The sequence below is a fragment of the Pseudophryne corroboree genome (genome assembly GCF_028390025.1).
Source record: "Pseudophryne corroboree isolate aPseCor3 chromosome 3 unlocalized genomic scaffold, aPseCor3.hap2 SUPER_3_unloc_76, whole genome shotgun sequence".
Classification (NCBI taxonomy): domain Eukaryota; kingdom Metazoa; phylum Chordata; class Amphibia; order Anura; family Myobatrachidae; genus Pseudophryne; species Pseudophryne corroboree.
In genome coordinates this window covers 193031-215325 of record NW_026967570.1, presented here as the reverse complement: position 1 = coordinate 215325, position 22295 = coordinate 193031, and the positions used below count along the sequence as shown (strand labels likewise).

Below are 22295 nucleotides of genomic sequence, written 5' to 3'. Positions count from 1 at the left end.
ACGTGTACGCAATGCAAAGATCCACCGTAACACAATATATTTATCAATGTAGATGATCCCTGATCATCCACCGCAATCCACACTGACTGCCTTGTCTCTAAGACAAACCGTGTTCTATACTTTAACTATTACCTTTACTATTAAATAACAGCAAATCTCTTTTTGCACTTTCTATCAACTATAAAAATTGGCAAACAGGAATAGTGATATACGAAAAATGAAATACACAAGTGAAAAGAAATGCAGGTATATGCGTGCGTACGCAAGACAAAAGAAAAATAAACAGTTTTAAAAGACACAAGCGTTTTGTTCTTACTTCCGGTTACCGGGTTCCTCCAGCACTCTTTATCTAAGCGAAGCAGACGCTTATCCCGCCAGCACTATGAGACAATCTCCCACCCTTTGCTGAGGGATAATGTCTGCTGATCTACCTAGCGCAGATGTGAGAAGTATAGGACGAGCCCCCAATTGACAATGCCAGATACTTTTGTCGTACTTATAACCCTTTATGAAGCTAAGAACACTGTACGCTGTTTACTTAAGAAGTACCGTAATGGTACGCTAATTGCGTAATGATCGCTCAGCCGAAGGCGAGACGCTCAAGCGTCGCTTTCGCTCGCGGCCCAGTGATCACAGACTGACACGCTATTGGTTACAGACTAACGTAATGATTCGCTGTAGCGTAGCGTACGCTCGAGACCACGAGGTCACCAGCGGTGCAGACGCTCACAGCACAATACCTTTATATCTAAACCTTTTAACAATGCAACACGCTATATACCTTAATGTGAATACAGGGTGTAAGTGCAACCTTGTGTAACCTTACTAACTACAAAGCTGCTTGAGCGTCACCGACGCTCAAGTGAACACTTAAGAAATACACAGCAACTGGTTTAGGGTTCCAAAGCCTATTATCTGTATTATATCTAATATACTTGTAAAAAGGGGATAACAGTACAAATGATATACAACAATATAACAAAGACTTCCTAACCAATTACCTAACTAAGGGATGATCTACAATACTATCCTAATCTAATACAATACAATACTAGACTAGTCTAATACAATACAATGCTCGTATAGTCTAGGGGAGATATGAGAGAAAAGAGATAGAAAGAGAGACGAAGAGAGATGAGAGAAATTGGCTCACAGAAAGACAATGATTACGGAGAGAAACTTACGCAACAGGGTAACGATCGCATGCGCCTCGATATCCAGCTCCCGATTATCAGCAGATAACCGTTGATGAGAGAGTGAGTTTGGATATGGTCGGCCTGCCTATTTATGCCCCACACACAATGCAATCTCCTAGTCCCTACAATCCTACAATTCATTGGACACAGGAATTCGGCCTTGTACTGTAACCAAAGGTCATAGGTTGATTCATACAGGTGGGCTGTGACGATTTCAAACAGCTCAGGTGGGTGGGAAACTGGGTTTCCCGCCGCATACCTGAGTATGGGTAAATAATAGAAATAGACATAAACTTCTTATGTCCATAACTATTCGCACGAGCGATTAATACGCTCCAAACCAACACCGGAATATTGCTAATTAAATACTCTTCCGATGGGTACCAAACACTGCTGTATGATTCCTGTTAGACCCTTCGTGCAATACAAAGAGGGATTCCTCCGCTCAGGGACATTCTATCTAAACCAAACTTACAGAAACTATTGGGGGGAACATGATCTATGAAATACATTAGTTATGAAAATGTGTAACGAATGAGTCGCACGCTACGATTGCATACTGTTTACCGTAAATACGCATACCGCGTGCAGCGAGTGCACGCAACTGCGGGTATGCGCCTTCACGGGAGTGCGCACGCATGCGCAGCGTGTACCAGAGTGAGGTGCAAATATGGCATCGTGTATTGAGACATTTTTTTCTGACTTTAACACTTATATATTGGTGAACGTATACCAAGCATTGTCCCCACCATTGAATTTTTTTAAAATATTTTTTCTGATTTTATTTAATTGATGCAGGCGCTGCAAATAGTAGTGTTTTGTGTATCAGTGCACAAGAACTTGCCTCCTACTTCAAGGATAAAATTGATAAAATCCGAGATGAAATGGTACGCTCTTCCTCAGCCAGTGACCTGCTCAATTCCCTACCTGAACCCTCTGGCACATTCTCTTCATTTGATCCCACAAGTGAAGATGAAGTATCAACACTCTTTCTATCCTCCTACTCCACTACCTCTCCTCTTGATCCTATACCCTCACAGGTCAGTAAAACTTTGTCTCCTGTGCTTATTCCAACCTTAACTAAAATCTGTAATCTCTCTCTCTACTGGTATCTTTCCTTCTCTGTTTAAGCATGCAGTGATTACTCCCATTCTAAACAAACACAACTCTGAACCAAACACACTCTCTAACTACCGTCCCATTTCTCAGCTACTAGATCCCTTCAAGCTACTTGAGAGACTTGCCTACACTCGCCTTACACACTTTCTTAACTCCCACAATTTATTGGACCCACTTCAGTCAGGATTTCATGCCCAACACTCCACAGAGATGGCACTGACCAAAGTAGTGAATGATCTAGTCACTGCTAGATCTAAAGGCCATTACTCACTACTCATTCTTCTAGATCTCTCTGCTGCTTATGACATCATTGACCACTCTCTTCTCATACAAACACTACAATCCCTAGGTCTTCAGGACACGGTCCTCTCCTGGTTCTCATCCTACCTATCTAATCGCTCTTTCAGTGTTCACTTCTCTGATTCTATCTCTTCTTCTCTACCTCTATCAGTTGGAGTACCGCAAGTCTCAGTCTTGGGTCCTCTGTTGTTCTCAGTCTATACCTCATCTCATTGCTGGGTGATCATATCATACAACCCATTAAGAAACTGGCAAGCTGGTGGACCATTATGCAACAGGTAGTATATATCCTTGTGTATCAATGCCTATTCCCCCATAGATTGTAAGCATGCGAGCAGGGCCTTCCTACCTCTATGTCTGTCTGTTTTTACCCTGTTTCGTTCTATTACTGCTGTTCTAATTGTAAAGCTCAACAGAATATGCTGCGCTATATAAGAAACTGCTAATAAATACAACACAGGCCGCTCCCCCTGTATACTATGACAGCACAGGAAGCTACCCCTGTATATTATGACAACACAGGCCGCAGCCCCTGTATACTATGACAGCACAGGAAGCTACCACTGTATATTATGACAACACAGGCCGCTGCCCCTGTATATTATGACAGCACATGCTGCTCCCCCTGTATACTATGACAGCACAGGCCGCTCCCCCTGTATATTATGACAACACAGGCCGCTCCCGCTGTATACTATGACAGCACAGGAAGCTACCCCTGTATATTATGACAACACAGGCCGCTCCCCCTGTATATTATGACAACACAGACCACGCCTTCTGTATAGAAAGAAAATACATTCCGCCCACCCTATATAATAATAGTAACAAGACACCACAGGTCCCTCCACTTGTATATTACGACAACACAGGCCACTTCCCCTGTATACTATGACAGTACAGGATGCTACCCCTGTAATATGACAACACAGGCCACTCCTTCTGTATAGAAAGACAATACATGTCGCTCACCCTATATAATAAAAGTAACAAGACACCACAGTCCACTTACCCTGTATAAAAGGGCAACACAGGCTGCTCCCCCTGTGTAGTAGGATGTCATAATCCACTACCCCTGTATAGGAGGATGCCCCAGTTCGCTCCCCCTGTACAGTAGGACAACACATGCCACTCCCCTGTATTTTAATACAGCTCCCCTGAATATTAATACAACATATGCCGCTCAACCTGTATAGTACAATGCCACAGGACACAACACCTGTAATGTCCCGTTTATAGAATTACAGTAACAGCGGGGTCTAAGCCACCTGTATTACGGTAACGGCGGGATGTGCGCCACCTGTATTACGGTAACGGCGGGGTCTGCGCCACCTGTATTACGGTAACGGCGGGGTCTGCTCCACCTGTATTACGGTAACGGCGGGGTCTGCGCCACCTGTATTACGGTAACGGCGGGGTCTGCGCCACCTGTATTACGGTAACGGCGGGGTCTGCGCCACCTGTATTACGGTAACGGCGGGTTCTGCACCACCTGTATTACGGTAACGGCAGGGTCTGCGCCACCTGTATTACGGTAACGGCGGGGTCTGCGCCACCTGTATTACGGTAACCGCGGGGTCTGCGTCACCTGTATTACGGTAACGGCGGGGTCTGCGCCACCTGTATTACGGTAACGGCGGGGTCTGCGCCACCAGTATTACGGTAACGGCGGGGTCTGCGCCTTCTGTATTACGGTAACGGCGGGTTCTGTGCCACCTGTATTACGGTAACGGCGGGGTCTGCGCCACCTGTATTACGGTAACAGCGGGGTCTGCACCACCTGTATTACGGTAACGGCGGGGTCTGCACCTCCTGTATTACGGTAACGGCGGGGTCTGCGCCACCTGTATTACGGTAATGGCGGGGTCTGCGTCACCTGTATTACGGTACACTGTAACGGCGGGGTCTGCGTCACCTGTATTACGGTAACGGTGGGGTCTGCGCCACCTGTATTACGGTAACGGCGGGGTCTGCGCCACCTGTATTACGGTAACGGCGGGGTCTGCGCCACCTGTATTACGGTAACGGCGGGGTCTGCGCCACCTGTATTACGGTAACGGCGGGGTCTGCGCCACCTGTATTACGGTAACGGCGGGTTCTGCACCACCTGTATTACGGTAACGGCAGGGTCTGCGCCACCTGTATTACGGTAACGGCGGGGTCTGCGCCACCTGTATTACGGTAACCGCGGGGTCTGCGTCACCTGTATTACGGTAACGGCGGGGTCTGAGCCACCAGTATTACGGTAATGGCGGGGTCTGCGTCACCTGTATTACGGTACACTGTAACGGCGGGGTCTGCGTCACCTGTATTACGGTAACGGTGGGGTCTGCGCCACCTGTATTACGGTAACGGCGGGGTCTGCGCCACCTGTATTACGGTAACGGCGGGGTCTGCGCCACCTGTATTACGGTAACGGCGGGGTCTGCGCCACCTGTATTACGGTAACCGCGGGGTCTGCGTCACCTGTATTACGGTGACGGCGGGGTCTGCGTCCCCTGTATTACGGTAATGGCGGGGTCTGCGCCACATGTATTACGGTAACGGCAGGGTCTGCGCCACCTGTATTACAGTAATAGGACACTAGAGTGTCAGCCACCTGTACAGGGATAATGCAGCACCAGAGGCTGCTCCAGCTGCACTATAACAAGGCACCAGAGGCTGCTCCCCCTGTAGTACAGAACCTGACACCAGAGTTGCTCAGCCTATAGAATAATAATAATAATATCATTACCTGCTGCCAGACACAGCAATGGCTGCTCTCTGCTCCTGCTGCCTTGTGGGAATGAGTCTGAGCTCTGATAATGACGTAACAGGGAGCCGGGGACAGAGAGTAGGCGGGGCTAATGATGGCTGAGTGACAGGAATCTGCGTGCTGTGGGCGGAACTGGAGCTAGTTGAGTGACGGGGCATTGCGACCTATGAGAGGGAGAGAGGGCGGGGCTGGATGTAACTGTGACTGGAAGCTGCGATTTATGAGCAGGAGAGTGGGCGCGGCCGCGGCCAATGGACAGGAGAGTGATAGAATACGGCGGCCAATGGGCGGAAGAGTGGGCGGGCAGGGAGAGGTTGTTGTGTGACGAGACGCTGCATCCAATGAGCAATGAGTGGGCGGGGCTGGAGGTAAATGAGTGACAGAGCATTGCGGCCTATGAGAGGGAGAGAGGGCGGGGCTGGGTGTAGCAGTGACTGGAGGCTGCGGCCTATAAGCAGTGAGTGGGCGGGGCTGCTCCTATTTGCTGAGTTACCGTGGTAGTCACTACCCATAATCCCATGCGTTATGCTGATCCCACGGAAATTCCGCCCCGCCCACTTCCGGTACATAGGGTGTGAGCTGCCGCCTTATCCTCCAGGTAATGTCTCCTCATCCCACCTGTCTCCTGCCCCCAACCTCTCCTAATACACCCTCTCCTGCCCCCACCTCTCCTAATACCCCCTCTCCTGCCCCAACCTCTCCTAATACCCCCTCTCCTGCCCCCATCCTCTCCTAATACCCCCTCTCCTGCCCCCATCCTCTCCTAATACCCCCTCTCCTGCCCTATCCTCTCCTAATACCCCCTCTCCTGCCCCATCCTCTCCTAATACCCCCTTTCCTGCCCCATCCTCTCCTAATACCCCCTCTCCTGCCCCAACCTCTCCTAATACCCCCTCTCCTGCCCCCATCCTCTCCTAATACCCCCTCTCCTGCCCCCAACCTCTTCTAATACCCCCTCTCCTGCCCCCATCCTCTTCTAATACCCCCTCTCCTGCCCCATCCTCTCCTAATACCCCCTTTCCTGCCCCATCCTCTCCTAATACCCCCTCTCCTGCCCCATCCTCTCCTAATACCCCCTCTCCTGCCCCAACCTCTCCTAATACCCCCTCTCCTGCCCCCATCCTCTCCTAATACCCCCTCTCCTGCCCCCAACCTCTTCTAATACCCCCTCTCCTGCCCCCAACCTCTTCTAATACCCCCTCTCCTGCCCCCAACCTCTTCTAATACCCCCTCTCCTGCCCCATCCTCTCCTAATACCCCCTCTCCTGCCCCATCCTCTCCTAATACCCCCTCTCCTGCCCCAACCTCTCCTAATACCCCCTCTCCTGCCCCCATCCTCTCCTAATACCCCCTCTCCTGCCCCCATCCTCTCCTAATACCCCCTCTCCTGCCCCAACCTCTCCTAATACCCCCTCTCCTGCCCCAACCTCTCCTAATACCCCCTCTCCTGCCCCAACCTCTCCTAATACCCCCTCTCCTGCCCCCAACCTCTCCTAATACCCCCTCTCCTGCCCCATCCTCTCCTAATACCCCCTCTCCTGCCCCATCCTCTCCTAATACCCCCTATCCTGCCCCATCCTCTCCTAATACCCCCTCTCCTGCCCCAACCTCTCCTAATACCCCCTCTCCTGCCCCCATCCTCTCCTAATACCCCCTCTCCTGCCCCCATCCTCTCCTAATACCCCCTCTCCTGCCCCAACCTCTCCTAATACCCCCTCTCCTGCCCCCATCCTCTCCTAATACCCCATCTCCTGCCCCCATCCTCTCCTAATACCCCCTCTCCTGCCCCAACCTCTCCTAATACCCCCTCTCCTGCCCCAACCTCTCCTAATACCCCCTCTCCTGCCCCAACCTCTCCTAATACCCCCTCTCCTGCCCCCAACCTCTCCTAATACCCCCTCTCCTGCCCCATCCTCTCCTAATACCCCCTATCCTGCCCCATCCTCTCCTAATACCCCCTATCCTGCCCCATCCTCTCCTAATACCCCCTCTCCTGCCCCAACCTCTCCTAATACCCCTCTCCTGCCCCCAACCTCTTCTAATACCCCCCTCTCCTGCCCCCATCCTCTCCTAATACCCCCTCTCCTGCCCCCAACCTCTCCTAATACCCCCTCTCCTGCCCCCAACCTCTCCTAATACCCCCTCTCCTGCCCCCAACCTCTCCTAATACCCCCTCTCCTGCCCCCAACCTCTCCTAATACCCCCTATCCTGCCCCAACCTCTCCTACTACCCCCTATCCTCTCCTAATGCCCCCAACCTCTCCTAATACCCCCTCTCCTGCCCCATCCTCTCCTAATACCCCCTATTCTGCCTCATCCTCTCCTAATACCCCCTCTCCTGCCCCCAACCTCTCCTAATACCCCCTCTCCTGCCCCATCCTCTCCTAATACCCCCTATCGTTCCCCCAACCTCTCCTAATGACCCTGTCCTGCCCCATCCTCTCCTAATGCCCCCTCTCCTGCCCGCAACCTCTCCTAATACCCCCTCTCCTGCCCCATCCTCTCCTAATACCCCCTATCGTTCCCCCAACCTCTCCTAATGCCCCTCTCCTGCCCCATCCTCTCCTAATACCCCCTCTCCTGTCCGCAACCTCTCCTAATACCCCCTCTCCGGCCCCCAACCTCTCCTAATACCCCCTCTCCTGCCCCATCCTCTCCTAATGCCCCTCTCCTGCCCCATCCTCTCCTAATGCCCCCTCTCCTGCCCCCAACCCCTCCTAATACCCCTTCTCCAGCCTCAACCTCTCTTAATACCCCTCTCCTGCCCCCATCCTCTCCTAGTACCCCCTCTCCTGCCCCAACCTCTCTTAATACCCTCTCTCCTGCCCCAACCTCTCTTAATACCCCCTATCCTGCTCCAACCTCTCCTAATAACTCCTATCCTGCCCCATCCTCTCCTAATGCCCCCTCTCCTGCCCCCAACCTCTCCTAACACCCCCTCTCCAGCCCCCAATTTCTCCTAATGCCCCCTCTCCTGCCCCAACCTCTCCTAATACCCCCTCTCCTGCCTCCTACCTCTCATAATACCCCCTCTCCTCTCCTAATGCCCCCAACCTCTCCTAATACCCCCTCTCCTGCCCCCAACCTCTCCTAATACCCCCTCTCCTGCCCCAACCTCTCCTAATACCCCCTCTCCTGCCCCCAACCTCTCCTAATACCCCCTCTCCTGCCCCCACCTCTCCTAATACCCCCTCTCCTGCCCCCACCTCTCCTAATACCCCTCTCTTGCCCCCATCCTCTCCTAATACCCCTCTCCTGCCCCCATCCTCTCCTAATACCCCTCTCCTGCCCCCATCCTCTCCTAATACCCCTCTCCTGCCCCCATCCTCTCCTAATACCCCCTCTCCTGCCCCCATCCTCTCCTAATACCCCCTCTCCTGCCCCCATCCTCTCCTAATACCCCCTCTCCTGCCCCCATCCTCTCCTAATACCCCCTCTCCTGCCCCAACCTCTCCTAATACCCCCTATCCTGCCCCCATCCTCTCCTAATACCCCCTCTCCTGCCCCCACCTCTCCTAATACCCCCTCTCCTGCCCCTATCCTCTCCTAATACCCCCTCTCCTGCCCCCAACCTCTTCTAATACCCCCCTCTCCTGCCCCATCCTCTCCTAATACCCCCTCTCCTGCCCCCAACCTCTCCTAATACCCCCTCTCCTGCCCCCATCCTCTCCTAATACCCCCTATTCTGCCCCATCCTCTCCTAATACCCCCTCTCCTGCCCCAACCTCTCCTAATACCCCCTATCCTCTCCTAATGCCCCCAACCTCTCCTAATACCCCCTCTCCTGCCCCATCCTCTCCTAATACCCCCTATCGTTCCCCCAACCTCTCCTAATGACCCTGTCCTGCCCCATCCTCTCCTAATGCCCCCTCTCCTGCCCGCAACCTCTCCTAATACCCCCTCTCCTGCACCCAACCTCTCCTAATACCACCTCTCCTGCCCCATCCTCTCCTAATACCACCTCTCCTGCCCCATCCTCTCCTAATACCCCCTATCCTGCCTCCTACCTCTCCTAATACCCCCTCTCCTACCCCATCCTCTCCTAATACCCCATTTCCTGCCCGAAACTCTCCTAATATCCCCTCTACAGCCCCGATCCTCTCCTAATACCACCTCTCCTGTCCCAACCTATCCTAATATCCCCTCTCCTTCCCCTGACATTCTACTAATGCCCCCTCACCTAATGCCCTTCTATTGCCCTCTCTCCTGCCACTGACATTCTCTTAATACCCCCTCACCTGCATTCCCTACAATCTCCTAATGCCCCCTCACCTGCTGCCGCTGACATTGTCCTAATGCCCCCTCACCTGCTGCCGCTGACATTGTCCTAATGCTCCCACACCTGCTGCCCCTGACATTGTCCTAATGCCCTCTCACCTGCTGCCCCTGACATTGTCCTAATGCCCTCTCACCTGCGGCCCCTGACATTGCCCTAATGCCCCCTCACCTGTGGCCCCTGACATTGCCCTAATGCCCCCTCACCTGTGGCCCCTGACATTGTCCTAATGCCCTCTCACCTGCTGCCCCTGACATTGTCCTAATGCCCTCTCACCTGCTCTGCCCCTGACATTGCCCTAATGCCCCCTCACCTGCTCTGCCCCTGACATTGCCCTAATGCCCCCTCACCTGCTCTGCCCCTGACTTTGCCCTAATGCCCCCTCACCTGCTCTGCCCCTGACATTGCCCTAATGCCCCCTCACCTGCTCTGCCCCTGACATTGCCCTAATGCCCCCTCACCTGCTCTGCCCCTGACATTGCCCTAATGCCCCCTCACCTGCTCTGCCCCTGACATTGCCCTAATGCCCCCTCACCTGCTCTGCCCCTGACATTGCCCTAATGCCCCCTCACCTGCTCTGCCCCTGACATTGCCCTAATGCCCCCTCACCTGCTCTGCCCCTGACATTGCCCTAATGCCCCCTCACCTGCTCTGCCCCTGACATTGCCCTAATGCCCCCTCACCTGCTGCCCCTATATTTTCCTAATACCCCCTCACCTGCTGCCCCTATATTTTCCTAATACCCCCTCACCTGCTGCCCCTATATTTTCCTAATACCCCCTCACCTGCTGCCCCTATATTTTCCTAATACCCCCTCACCTGCTGCCCCTATATTTTCCTAATACCCCCTCACCTGCTGCCCCTATATTTTCCTAATACCCCCTCACCTGCTGCCCCTATATTTTCCTAATACCCCCTCACCTGCTGCCCCTATATTTTCCTAATACCCCCTCACCTGCTGCCCCTATATTTTCCTAATACCCCCTCACCTGCTGCCCCTATATTTTCCTAATAGCCCCTCACCTGCTGCCCCTATATTTTCCTAATAGCCCCTCACCTGCTGCCCCTATATTTTCCTAATAGCCCCTCACCTGCTGCCCCTATATTCTCCTAATAGCCCCTCACCTGCTGCCCCTGACATTCTCCTAATGCCCCCTCACTTGCTGCCCCTGACATTCTCCTAATGCCACCTCACTTGCTGCCCCTGACATTCCCCTAATGCCCCCTCACTTGCTGCCCCTGACATTCCCCTAATGCCCCCTCACTTGCTGCCCCTGACATTCCCCTAATGCCCCCTCACTTGCTGCCCCTGACATTCCCCTAATGCCCCCTCACTTGCTGCCCCTGACATTCCCCTAATGCCGCCTCACTTGCTGCCCCTGACATTCCCCTAATGCCCCTGACATTCCCCTGCTGCCCCCTCACCTGCTGCCCCTGACATTCTCCTAATGCCCCCTCACCTGCTGCCCCTGACATTCTCCTAATGCCCCCTCACCTGCTGCCCCTGACATTCTCCTAATTAATGCCCCCTCTGCTGCCCCTGACATTGTCCTAATGCCCCATCACCTGCTGCCTACTGCCTCTCCTGCATCTGCCTGGCTGTCCCCTGACACATCTTCCTCTCCTGCCACCCCCTTTTCATCACCTGCCGTCCCCCCTGACTGTCACCTGGCGTCCCCCCCCCCGTCCCCCCCCATGGCCGTCACCTGTCGTCGTTTTCCCCCGCCCCCCTGGCCGTCAGCTGTCGTTTCAACCCCCCCCCCCCCCACCCCGGCCGTCACCTGTCGTTTCCCCGCCACCCGCCTCCCCCGGCCGTCATCTGTGTCTGTCGCCCCCCGGCCGTCACCTGTCGTTGCCCCCCCCCCCCCCCCCCGCCCCTGGCCTTTACCTGTCGGCGTGTCCGGTGGCTGCATGGGGGAGGAGTTGTGTGACCTTGTGGCTGCATGGGGGTGAGGTTGCGTGACCGGTGGCTGCATTGGGGGTATAACCAGCAGGCACAGCATAGTGAGGGTGGGATGTGTGATTGTAGCTGCATGGGGGTGGGGTGTGTGTCAGGTGGCTACATGGGTGCGGGGTGTGTGACCAGTAGGCACATCAGTGAGGGTGAGATGTGTGACCGGTGGCTGCATGGGGGAGGGGTGCGTGTCAGGTGGCTACATGGGTGCAGGGTAGGTGACCAGTAGGCACATCAGTGAGGGTGGGATGTGTGACCGGTGGTTGCATGGGGGAGGGGTGCGTGTCAGGTGGCTGCATGGGTGCAGGGTAGGTGACCAGTAGGCACATCAGTGAGGGTGGGATGTGTGACCGGTGGCTGCATGGGGGAGGGGTGCGTGTCAGGTGGCTACATGGGTGCAGGGTAGGTGACCAGTAGGCACATCAGTGAGGGTGGGATGTGTGACCGGTGGCTGCATGGGGGAGGGGTGCGTGTCAGGTGGCTACATGGGTGCAGGGTAGGTGACCAGTAGGCACATCAGTGAGGGTGAGATGTGTGACCGGTGGCTGCATGGGGGAGGGGTGCGTGTCAGGTGGCTACATGGGTGCGGGGTAGGTGACCAGTAGGCACATCAGTGAGGGTAGGATGCGCACACATCACAGTTAGGTTGTGGTGGGAGAAGTGTGCACAGCAGAAGTGAGGGTAGAACGCTCCGCACACATGGGGTTGGGTGTACCTGTGCATCAGTGACGTGCGGGGAGACTGAGCTTTTCCTGTCATACTAACATATACGCCACAGTTTTGAATCTATACAGTATATAAAAAATACAAAGAACATATAAATATCATCTTTGTATTATTCTAATCATTTCTGTAGTCAAAAGTCTGAAGTAAAAATTCTAGGGTAGGTGAGGCAGTGCCCCCCCCCTCAACCTACCTTACCCGCACTCACCAAATTTATACTACTCCTCCTGTGTATAATGCCCAAATGAGTGTAAACTGCTGCACCTGTGTATAATGTCCACATGTATATACCACTGCACCTGTGTATATTGCCCACATGTGTATACTGCTGCACCTGTATATAATGCCCAAATGTGTATATACTGCTGCACCTGTGTATAATATCCACATGTATACACTGCTGCACCTGTGTATAATGCCCAAATGTGTGTATACCTCTGCACCTGTGTCTAATGCCCACGTGTGTATACCTCTGCACCTGTGTCTAATGCCCACGTGTGTATACCGCTGCACCTGTGTCTAATGCCCACGTGTGTATACCGCTGCACCTGTGTATAATGCCCACGTGTATATACCACTGCACCTGTGTCTAATGCCCACGTGTGTATACCACTGCACCTGTGTATGATGCCCACATGTGTATACCACTGCACCTGTGTCTAATGCCCACGTGTGTATACCGCTGCACCTGTGTCTAATGCCCACGTGTGTATACCGCTGCACCTGTGTCTAATGCCCACGTGTGTATACCGCTGCACCTGTGTCTAATGCCCACGTGTGTATACCGCTGCACCTGTGTCTAATGCCCACGTGTGTATACCTCTGCACCTGTGTATAATGCCCACGTGTATATACCTCTGCACCTGTGTATAATGCCCACGTGTATATACCTCTGCACCTGTGTATAATGCCCACGTGTATATACCTCTGCACCTGTGTCTAATGCCCACGTGTGTATACCACTGCACCTGTGTCTAATGCCCATGTGTATATACCACTGCACCTGTGTATAATGCACACGTGTATATACCACTGCACCTGTGTCTAATGCCCACGTGTATATACCACTGCACCTGTGTCTAATGCCCACGTGTGTATACCTCTGCACCTGTGTCTAATGCCCACGTGTGTATACCTCTGCACCTGTGTCTAATGCCCACGTGTGTATACCTCTGCACCTGTGTATAATGCCCACGTGTATATACCTCTGCACCTGTGTATAATGCCCACGTGTGTATACCTCTGCACCTGTGTCTAATGCCCACGTGTGTGTACCTCTGCACCTGTGTCTAATGCCCACGTGTGTGTACCTCTGCACCTGTGTCTAATGCCCACGTGTGTATACCTCTGCACCTGTGTCTAATGCCCACGTGTATACCTCTGCACCTGTGTCTAATGCCCACGTGTGTATACCTCTGCACCTGTGTCTAATGCCCACGTGTGTGTACCTCTGCACCTGTGTCTAATGCCCACGTGTGTGTATACCTCTGCACCTGTGTCTAATGCCCACGTGTGTGTATACCTCTGCACCTGTGTATAATGCCCACGTGTGTGTATACCTCTGCACCTGTGTATAGTGCCCACGTGTGTATACCTCTGGACCTGTGTATAGTGCCCACGTGTGTGTATACCTCTGCACCTGTGTATAATGCCCACGTGTGTGTGTACCTCTGCACCTGTGTATAATGCCCACGTGTATATACCTCTGCACCTGTGTATAATGCCCACGTGTGTGTATACCTCTGCACCTGTGTCTAATGCCCACGTGTGTGTATACCTCTGCACCTGTGTATAATGCCCACGTGTGTGTATACCTCTGCACCTGTGTATATAGCCCACGTGTGTGTATACCTCTGCACCTGTGTATAATGCCCACGTGTGTGTATACCTCTGCACCTGTGTCTAATGCCCACGTGTGTATACCTCTGCACCTGTGTATAATGCCCACGTGTGTATACCTCTGCACCTGTGTATAATGCCCACGTGTGTATACCTCTGCACCTGTGTATAATGCCCACGTGTGTATACCTCTGCACCTGTGTCTAATGCCCACGTGTGTGTACCTCTGCACCTGTGTCTAATGCCCACGTGTGTGTACCTCTGCACCTGTGTCTAATGCCCACGTGTGTGTACCTCTGCACCTGTGTCTAATGCCCACGTGTGTGTATACCTCTGCACTTGTGTATAATGCCCACGTGTGTATACCTCTGCACCTGTGTCTAATGCCCACGTGTGTATACCTCTGCACCTGTGTCTAATGCCCACGTGTGTGTATACCTCTGCACTTGTGTATAATGCCCACGTGTGTATACCTCTCCACCTGTGTCTAATGCCCACGTGTGTATACCTCTCCACCTGTGTATAATGCCCACGTGTATATACCTCTGCACCTGTGTATAATGCCCACGTGTGTATACCTCTGCACCTGTGTCTAATGCCCACGTGTGTATACCTCTGCACCTGTGTCTAATGCCCACGTGTATATACCTCTGCACCTGTGTCTAATGCCCACGTGTGTATACCTCTGCACCTGTGTCTAATGCCCACGTGTGTATACCTCTGCACCTGTGTATAATGTCCACGTGTGTATACCTCTGCACCTGTGTATAATGTCCACGTGTGTATAACTCTGCACCTGTGTACAATGCCCACGTGTGTATACCTCTGCACCTGTGTATAATACCCACGTGTGTATACCTCTGCACCTGTGTCTAATGCCCACGTGTGTATACCTCTGCACCTGTGTACAATGCCCACGTGTGTGTATACCTCTGCACCTGTGTCTAATGCCCACGTGTGTGTATACCTCTGCACTTGTGTATAATGCCCACGTGTGTATACCTCTGCACCTGTGTCTAATGCCCACGTGTGTATACCTCTGCACCTGTGTATAATGCCCACGTGTGTGTATACCTCTGCACTTGTGTATAATGCCCACGTGTGTATACCTCTCCACCTGTGTCTAATGCCCACGTGGGTATACCTCTGCACCTGTGTCTAATGCCCACGTGTGTATACCTCTGCACCTGTGTCTAATGCCCACGTGTGTATACCTCTGCACCTGTGTCTAATGCCCACGTGTGTGTATACCTCTGCACCTGTGTCTAATGCCCACGTGTGTGTATACCTCTGCACCTGTGTCTAATGCCCACGTGTGTGTATACCTCTGCACCTGTGTCTAATGCCCACGTGTGTGTATACCTCTGCACCTGTGTATAATGCCCACGTGTGTGTATACCTCTGCACCTGTGTACAATGCCCACGGGTGTGTATACCTCTGCACCTGTGTATAATGCCCACGGGTGTGTATACCTCTGCACCTGTGTATAATGCCCACGGGTGTGTATACCTCTGCACCTGTGTATAATGCCCACGGGTGTGTATACCTCTGCACCTGTGTATAATGCCCACGTGTGTGTATACCTCTGCACCTGTGTATAATGCCCACGTGTGTATACCTCTGCACCTGTGTCTAATGCCCACGTGTGTATACCTCTGCACCTGTGTATAATGCCCACGTGTATATACCTCTGCACCTGTGTATAATGCCCACGTGTGTATACCTCTGCACCTGTGTATAATGCCCACGTGTATATACCTCTGCACCTGTGTATAATGCCCACGTGTGTGTATACCTCTGCACCTGTGTACAATGCCCACGGGTGTGTATACCTCTGCACCTGTGTATAATGCCCACGTGTGTGTATACCTCTGCACCTGTGTATAATGCCCACGTGTGTGTATACCTCTGCACCTGTGTATAATGCCCACGTGTGTGTATACCTCTGCACCTGTGTATAATGCCCACGTGTGTATACCTCTGCACCTGTGTATAATGCCCACGTGTGTATACCTCTGCACCTGTGTCTAATGCCCACGTGTGTATACCACTGCACCTGTGTCTAATGCCCACGTGTGTATACCTCTGCACCTGTGTATAATGCCCACGTGTGTATACCTCTGCACCTGTGTATAATGCCCACGTGTGTATACCTCTGCACCTGTGTCTAATGCCCACGTGTGTATACCTCTGCACCTGTGTCTAATGCCCACGTGTGTATACCTCTGCACCTGTGTCTAATGCCCACGTGTGTGTACCTCTGCACCTGTGTCTAATGCCCACGTGTGTGTATACCTCTGCACCTGTGTCTAATGCCCACGTGTGTGTATACCTCTGCACCTGTGTATAATCAGGGTTCGCAAATACGCGCTATAGCGCGTATTTTACCCGTTAATTGACAGCAGTGACTCAAAAAAACAAAATCGCAGGGTCCCACAGGACGCGCTCTGACCAATCAGCAGCGCTGTCCTGTGCTGTCCGTCACTTTAACTTTCCAATGGCAGAGAAAGGGGAGGAGACCTTGGAGAGCGTGATCTCCCGCCTTCCCCTCTCTGCTCTGTACGGGACCCGGCCGGAACATCCAGCGCGCTGTGTGGCTGGGGGCCGTCATCTCCGGCCGGTCAGCGGAGGAAGCCGTTCGAGGGCTGAAGACCGGGGAAGATGCAGTGGCAGGTAGCTGGGGGCACTGGCGCACGTAGGGGAAATGTTGTGTGCTCCCCCCTACCCCTACCCCCCGCAAGTCTGATCCATGCTGCTGCTGCTGCACTGATAGTTTATTTCTTCAGATGCAGCCGCAGTGAGGCACTCGGGGCTTTAGAGTCAGGGTTTGCGACAGGGGGGTAGCCATGGAGTTTTAGGAAAGCTGCTGCAGAGCAAACTGTAGTTTTTTACAGCGCAGCAGCTGACTGACTACACTCCTCTCCTCAGCTCCGGACACAGGGTGAGAGTGCGGCACCAGTGAGTGAAGTGGGTGGTGGCTGGTCTTGCTGTTGGGGTGACTGGGGGTCTGTGGTGGTGGCTGCAACTTGTAAGTGCTCTACCTGGCACAGTGTGTATAACGTGCTCTACCTGCTGCAATGTGTATAACGTGCTCTACCTGGCGCAGTGTGTATAACGTGCTGTACCCGGCGCAATGTGTATAACGTGCTGTACCCGGCGCAGTGTGTATAACGTGCTGTACCCGGCGCAATGTGTATAACGTGCTGTACCCGGCGCAGTGTGTATAACGTGCTGTACCCGGCGCAGTGTGTATAACGTGCTGTACCCGGCGCAGTGTGTATAACGTGCTGTACCCGGCGCATTGTGTATAACGCGCTGTACCCGGCGCAATGTGTATAACGCGCTGTACCCGGCGCAGTGTGTATAACGCGCTGTTCCCGGCGCAATGTGTATAACGCGCTGTACCCGGCGCAATGTGTATAACGTGCTGTACCCGGCGCAATGTGTATAACGTGCTGTACCCAGCGCAATGTGTATAACGTGTTCTACCTGGCGCAATGTGTATAACGTGTTCTACCTGCTGCAATGTGTATAACGTGTTCTACCTGCTGCAATGTGTATAACGTGTTCTACCTGGCGCAATGTGTATAACGTGTTCTACCTGGCGCAATGTGTATAACGTGTTCTACCTGGCGCAATGTGTATGACGTGCTGTACCTGGTGCAGAGTGTATGACGTGCTGTACCTGGTGCAAAGTGTATGACGTGCTGTACCTGGTGCAAAGTGTATGACGTGCTCTACCTGGCGCAAAGTGTATGACGTGCTGTACCTGGTGCAAAGTGTATAACGTGCTGTACCTGGTGCAAAGTGTATAACGTGCTGTACCTGGCGCAAAGTGTATGACGTGCTGTACCTGGTGCAAAGTGTATGACGTGCTGTACCTGGTGCAAAGTGTATGACGTGCTGTACCTGGTGCAAAGTGTATGACGTGCTGTACCTGGCGCAAAGTGTATGACGTGCTGTACCTGGTGCAATGTGTATAACGTGCTGTACCTGGTGCAAAGTGTATGACGTGCTGTACCTGGTGCAAAGTGTATGACGTGCTGTACCTGGTGCAAAGTGTATGACGTGCTGTTCCTGGTGCAAAGTGTATGACGTGCTCTACCTGCTGCAAAGTGTATGACGTGCTGTTCCTGGTGCAAAGTGTATGACGTGCTCTACCTGGCGCAGTGTGCATAGGAGGTTCTACCTGGTGCAATGTGTATAAGCGGCACTACTGTGTGGTGTAATGTGAATTGACACTATTATGTGGTCACGCCCCTTCCCTATGAAGCCACGCCCTAAAATTTTGCAGCGCGCCTACGGCGCGCACTACCTATGCTTTGGCGTCTGAGTGGTGGAACACCAATTCACTTTCTGCCTAAGGGCACCAAAATGTCTAGTTACAGCTCTGGTGCAGGGTGTCCTGCATGCTACACAGCCCAGCAGCATTGTCCCCCCATCCCACCCATCTTGCAACACTTTTGTAGTGTCCAAACAAGATTAAAATTAATAAGAACCTTCATTCCGATGGGACCCAGAAAAAGACCGGTAGGACCCCAATTTTTAAAAGTGAAGGGTCCCTGGGACCCACTTTTTTTTGGGCTCAGCGCGATCACTGTATAATGCCCACGTGTGTGTATACCTCTGCACCTGTGTCTAATGCCCACGTGTGTGTATACCTCTGCACCTGTGTATAATGCCCACGTGTATATACCTCTGCACCTGTGTATAATGCCCACGTGTGTGTATACCTCTGCACCTGTGTATAATGCCCACGTGTGTGTATACCTCTGCACCTGTGTATAATGCCCACGTGTATATACCTCTGCACCTGTGTATAATGCCCACGTGTGTGTATACCTCTGCACCTGTGTATAATGCCCACGTGTGTATACCACTGCACCTGTGTATAATGCCCACGTGTATATACCTCTGCACCTGTGTCTAATGCCCACGTGTGTGTATACCTCTGCACCTGTGTATAATGCCCACGTGTATATACCTCTGCACCTGTGTATAATGCCCACGTGTGTGTATACCTCTGCACCTGTGTATAATGCCCACGTGTGTGTATACCTCTGCACCTGTGTATAATGCCCACGTGTGTGTATACCTCTGCACCTGTGTATAATGCCCACGTGTGTGTATACCTCTGCACCTGTGTATAATGCCCACGTGTGTGTATACCTCTGCACCTGTGTATAATGCCCACGTGTATATACCTCTGCACCTGTGTATATAGCCCACGTGTATATACCTCTGCACCTGTGTATAATGCCCACGTGTGTATACCTCTGCACCTGTGTATAATGCCCACGTGTGTGTATACCTCTGCACTTGTGTATAATGCCCACGTGTATATACCTCTCCACCTGTGTCTAATGCCCACGTGTGTATACCTCTGCACCTGTGTCCAATGCCCACGTGTGTATACCTCTCCACCTGTGTCTAATGCCCACGTGTGTATACCTCTCCACCTGTGTCTAATGCCCACGTGTGTATACCTCTGCACCTGTGTCTAATGCCCACGTGTGTATACCTCTGCACCTGTGTCTAATGCCCACGTGTGTATACCTCTGCACCTGTGTCTAATGCCCACGTGTGTGTATACCTCTGCACCTGTGTATAATGCCCACGGGTGTGTATACCTCTGCACCTGTGTATAATGCCCACGGGTGTGTATACCTCTGCACCTGTGTATAATGCCCACGGGTGTGTATACCTCTGCACCTGTGTATAATGCCCACGGGTGTGTATACCTCTGCACCTGTGTATAATGCCCACGGGTGTGTATACCTCTGCACCTGTGTACAATGCCCACGGGTGTGTATACCTCTGCACCTGTGTACAATGCCCACGGGTGTGTATACCTCTGCACCTGTGTACAATGCCCACGGGTGTGTATACCTCTGCACCTGTGTACAATGCCCACGGGTGTGTATACCTCTGCACCTGTGTACAATGCCCACGGGTGTGTATACCTCTGCACCTGTGTACAATGCCCACGGGTGTGTATACCTATGCACCTGTGTACAATGCCCACGGGTGTATACCTCTGCACCTGTGTATAATGCCCACGTGTATATACCTCTGCACCTGTGTATAATGCCCACGTGTGCATGCCTCTGCACCTGTGTACAATGCCCACGTGTGCATGCCTCTGCACCTGTGTACAATGCCCACGTGTGCATACCTCTGCACCTGTGTACAATGCCCACGGGTGCATGCCTCTGCACCTGTGTACAATGCCCACGGGTGCATGCCTCTGCACCTGTGTATAGAGCCCACGGGTGTATACCTCTGCACCTGTGTATAGAGCCCACGGGTGTATACCTCTGCACCTGTGTATATTGCCACGGGTGTATACCGCTGCACCTGTGTATAATGCCCACGGGTGTATACCGCTGCACCTGTGTATAATGCCCACGGGTGTATACCGCTGCACCTGTGTATAATGCCCACGGGTGTATACGCTGCACCTGTGTATAATGCCCACGTGTATATACCTCTGCACCTGTGTATAATCCTTGGGCTCATATATTGTGTGTAAATCTGGCTCTGGTACTAGCCAGTGCCTCCTGATAAATGTACCTCACCGCACGTCCCTGGTGTGTATGTCTGGTAGGTACATTGAGTAGAAAGGAGGTAACCATAATGCAGAGGTAAGTGTGCCCGTTACAGGACAGGTGCACTGTGTGGGTTGGGATGAGTGTGTCTATTGGCACAGTAGTAATAATACAGGGACATGACTGGGGACGTGAGGGGATCTGGGAGTGTCACAGTGACATCACTTATATCTATAGTAATAATACAGGGACATGACTGGGGAGGTGAGGGGATCTGTGTGTATTTACAGTGATGTCTCCCCCATTTCGCAGGGTTACACAGTAGTGAAGAAGACATCCGGTGAGTGTGAGACACCGAGCAGCCATCCCCGTGTGTCAGGAGGACTGCGCAGGACCCAGAGCCCCATCACGGTGCCTCCACCTCACTCACTGACACATGAGACACATTGACCAGAAGATCCTGGAACTCCCTAACAAGATCATTCAGCTGCTGACTGGAGAGGTGACTGCTGGGAATGGGACATTATACAGTAACACCAGGGGATGTGTCTGGGGGATGACTGGAGAGGTGACTGCTGGGAATGGGACATTATACAGTAACACCAGGGGATCTGTCTGGGTGATGACTGGAGAGGTGACTGCTGGGAATGGGGCATTATACAGTAACACCAGGGGATGTGTCTGGGTGATGACTGGAGAGGTGACTGCTGGGAATGGGGCATTATACAGTAACACCAGGGGATGTGTCTGGGTGATGACTGGAGAGGTGACTGCTGGGAATGGGACATTATACAGTAACACCAGGGGATGTGTCTGGGTGATGACTGGAGAGGTGACTGCTGGGAATGGGACATTATACAGTAACACCAGGGGATGTGTCTGGGTGATGACTGGAGAGGTGACTGCTGGGAATGGGACATTATACAGTAACACCAGGGGATGTGTCTGGGTGATGACTGGAGAGGTGACTGCTGGGAATGGGACATTATACAGTAACACCAGGGGATGTGTCTGGGTGATGACTGGAGAGGTGACTGCTGGGAATGGGACATTATACAGTAACATCGGGGAACGTGTCTGGGTGATGACTGGAGAGGTGACTGCCGGGAATGGGGCATTATACAGTAACACCAGGGGATGTGTCTGGGGGATGACTGGAGAGGTGACTGCTGGGAATGGGACATTATACAGTAACACCAGGGGATGTGTCTGGGTGATGACTGGAGAGGTGACTGCTGGGAATGGGACATTATACAGTAACACCAGGGGATGCGTCTGGGTGATGACTGGAGAGGTGACTGCCGGGAATGGGACATTATACAGTAACACCAGGGGATGCGCCTGGGTGGTGACTGGAGAGGGGACTGCCGGGAATGGGACATTATACAGTAACACTGGGGGATGTATCTGGGTGATGAATGTATCACTGTGTGTGTCAGGTTCCTACAAGATGTCAGGATGTCACTGTCTATGTCTCCATGCAGGAGGGGGAGTATATAGAGGAACACAGGGGTCTGTACAAGGACGTGATGATGGAGAATCACCGGCCCCTCACATCACTGGGTAAGAGGAGACTGTCATGTA

The 22295-nt window shown here is 52.6% G+C and overlaps 1 long non-coding RNA gene across 1 annotated transcript; it reads left to right on the top strand.

Moving 5' to 3' along the window:
- Positions 1-5918: 5918 nt before the first annotated feature.
- Positions 5919-22257, top strand: LOC134984717 (uncharacterized). The gene is made up of 3 exons (XR_010191770.1): positions 5919-5968; positions 21024-21213; positions 22196-22257. It is a non-coding gene; the product is annotated as an uncharacterized LOC134984717 (long non-coding RNA).
- The last annotated feature ends 38 nt before the right edge of the window (positions 22258-22295 follow it).